General features: G+C 43.8%; 1 pseudogene; it reads left to right on the top strand.

The window, feature by feature from the left end:
• The first annotated feature begins 1,530 nt into the window (after nt 1-1,530).
• On the top strand, nt 1,531-2,783 carry LOC102728700 (UPF0235 protein C15orf40 homolog pseudogene; annotated as a pseudogene).
• The last annotated feature ends 91 nt before the right edge of the window (nt 2,784-2,874 follow it).

The raw sequence follows: 2,874 nt of genomic DNA, 5'->3' as shown, positions 1-2,874 counted from the left end.
GGGAGAGGGAGAAGCAGACTCCCTGCTGAGCAGGGAGCCCGATGCGGGACTCGATCCCAGGACTCCAGGATCATGACCTGAGCCGAAGGCAGTCGCTTAACCAACTGAGCCACCCAGGTGCCCGGGATATTATTTATTTATTTGACAGAGAGAGACACAGCGAGAGAGGGAACACAAGCAGGGGGAGTGGGAGAGGGAGAAGCAGGCTTCCCGCGCAGCAGGGAGCCCGATGCGGGGCTCGATCCCAGGACCCTGAGATCATGACCCAACCGAAGGCAGACGCTTAACGATTGAGCCACCCAGGCGCCCCATGAAATCACTTATGTCAAAACTTTGCAACATATTGTGGTGTCAAAACATAATTTTCAAAAACTTAACATGACACTTACATAAGTATATGGTGAGTCCTTGTCGAAGATTTATTTAACTCATTAATGAAGGAGCAGGCAGGATAATAAATTAGTTCACAGGGCTTTTAAAGAACAGAGAATTCTATAGTTTGTTGACGATGGCAAACTAAATAAATTGGCTAAGTTAGAGATGAAATGGTCAATACCCTAAAGGGCAATAAAGTCATGTTATTTAGGGTTATTTTTTCCACTGAACAGAAATCACTTGCATCTCTGCTGGAAAAAAATCTACAAGTTTTTACATAACTTCGTAGAATTAATATTAAATAGCAAGTCAAAGAAAGGTACATTCTCCCAGTGAAATAAATAATCCTTGGGTGGGTCTGTGAGATCATGTTTAACTATGACATTGAAAGGATATACAGCCTTCCTTTTGCCAAATTTCTGTTTTGGATACTTTTTTCTTAACAGTAGTAAGTAGTACTTGATGTTTCAATTATTTGTATGTCTGACCTATGGTAGCATGGTGTAGGGGGAAATGCATGGGTTTTGAATATGTTATACAATGTAAGGTTTGAATCTTGACTCTGCAAGCCCATCCTTTACCCATATATGGTTTGTGCTATTGGGGAAGGGGTTTGGGACAGCTGGGATGCATAATAAAAATAGATTTAGGGCTTGGGAGCATCAGGAGAAAGCACAGTTGGCACATCTCTGGCATTCTCATATGGTAACAGCTCAGTATAACCATATTTCAGCAGCCTAAGGCTACAAATGGGGTCACAAGGACACCAGCAAGCCAAAGTTCCTGTTTTTGCCTTCAACTGCCCATGTAGGACTTTCCATACCCTTACAGAGAGACCCTCCCCTCTAATATTTCTGGGTTTCCCCCAAAGGGATGCCCATTTGGTCACAAATCAACCTATTCTCCTCCCTTGGTGGTGTTTGCTATTTCTGATGCCCTTTGGAGCCCCTCATGGCCATGAAGAATGTTGGAGAATGTAGAAACCAAGGGAACTTTCTTCTGATGTTCCCAAAGCCAGTAAGCTGCCTTTTCTACCACTTCCAGCTGCTTGCCCTCCTTTCCTCCTATAACCGAGTATCTTAACAGGGCAGGTCTTCTGACAAAATAGAGTTTGGGGAGATTTCTTTCACCTAAGGATTGTGTACCTGGAATCACATGCATGTGAGCTCTTGCTTTAGTGTGAGGGAGAATATTTTATTTTATTTTTTTAAATTTTTAAAAAGATTTTATTTATTTGATTGAGAGAGAGAGAGCACAAGATGGGGTAGAGTCTGAGGGACAAGCAGACTCCCCTCTGAGCAGGGTGCCCCATGCGGGACTCAATCCCAGGACTCCAGGATCATGACCTGAGCCCAAGGCAGACACTTAACTGACTGAGCCACCCAGGCGCCCTTTAAACAACTCTTACTCAGTTGCTATTTGAGGGCTAATTGGTACCAGTTACTATGAGTAAAGATACAAAGGAACATTCCTGGCCCTTAAGATCTAGTTCAAACTATCTAGTTTAAGTAGGATAAACACACTAAAAGGTCAAATAATTTTGCAAAAAAAAAGTGATCTTAGGATGTAAACGCAGCAGCCCAAGGCATTTGTTGTGAAGCTTTCAGAGGTGAGTAGGGATCACATTCCTAGGTCATTAGAGACCACACCCAAATTTAAGGATGTTTTTCTCCCCAGGGAGAGAATTTGACTATGGTTTATATACTCTGTGAAGATGTTTTTTGTGCTTATGTACGAAATATCTAGGGGTTCATGCTGAAATCTCCCTGCCTCCCTGGCAGTTTTTATTTTTATTTTTTTGTGTTTTGCCTGGCAAACATGTTGACTTGGAAAAACAATTCAAGCTTTCATTGTACCAGCATGAATGTGTGCCGTGTGCCCTGTCTGATCTGGTCAGTCTTTTCCTCCTGTCTTCAAAAATACAAGTATAGGCTGAGCCGCGGGCTGAGGCAGCTCATGTCGGGACACGGGGCCGGAGCCTCTGCCCGGCTCCCTGTAGACGCCGAGATGCCCAAGAAAGCTGGTGCGAAGAACAAGGGTAAGAACCAGAGCTAGGAACCAGAGAGACCACTTCCTCCCTTAGGTCCTGTGACGGTTGATCCTAAAGGCTGTGTCACCATAGCCATCCATGCCAAACCCGGGTCCAAACAAAACGCTGTAACAGACGTGACAGCGGAAGCTGTGAGCGTGGCCATAGCAGCCCCCCCCGTTGGAAGGAGAGGCTAATGCTGAGCTCTGTCGGTACCTTTCCAAGGTCTTGGAGCTCAGGAAGAGTGACGTGGTTTTGGATAAGGCTGGTAAATCTCGTGAAAAAGTGGTGAAGCTATTAGTGTCCACAACTGCAGAAGAGATCTTGGAGAAATTAAAGCAGCAAGTTGAAAAAAAATAAAAGCAAGTTATGAGAAGTACATCCTTGAGAAGCTTTTTAATTGCTATTCATGAAGAGGCTGTTAAGTAGGAAAATATATTTCAGTGCACTGAAGAACATGAAAAAAAAAA

The sequence above is a fragment of the Leptonychotes weddellii genome, unplaced genomic scaffold, assembly GCF_054177405.1.
Source record: "Leptonychotes weddellii isolate Sample4059 unplaced genomic scaffold, ASM5417740v2 HiC_scaffold_21973, whole genome shotgun sequence".
Taxonomy (NCBI): domain Eukaryota; kingdom Metazoa; phylum Chordata; class Mammalia; order Carnivora; family Phocidae; genus Leptonychotes; species Leptonychotes weddellii.
Note: the sequence above shows the minus strand (reverse complement) of the source record. Positions and strands in the feature narration are given on the sequence as shown.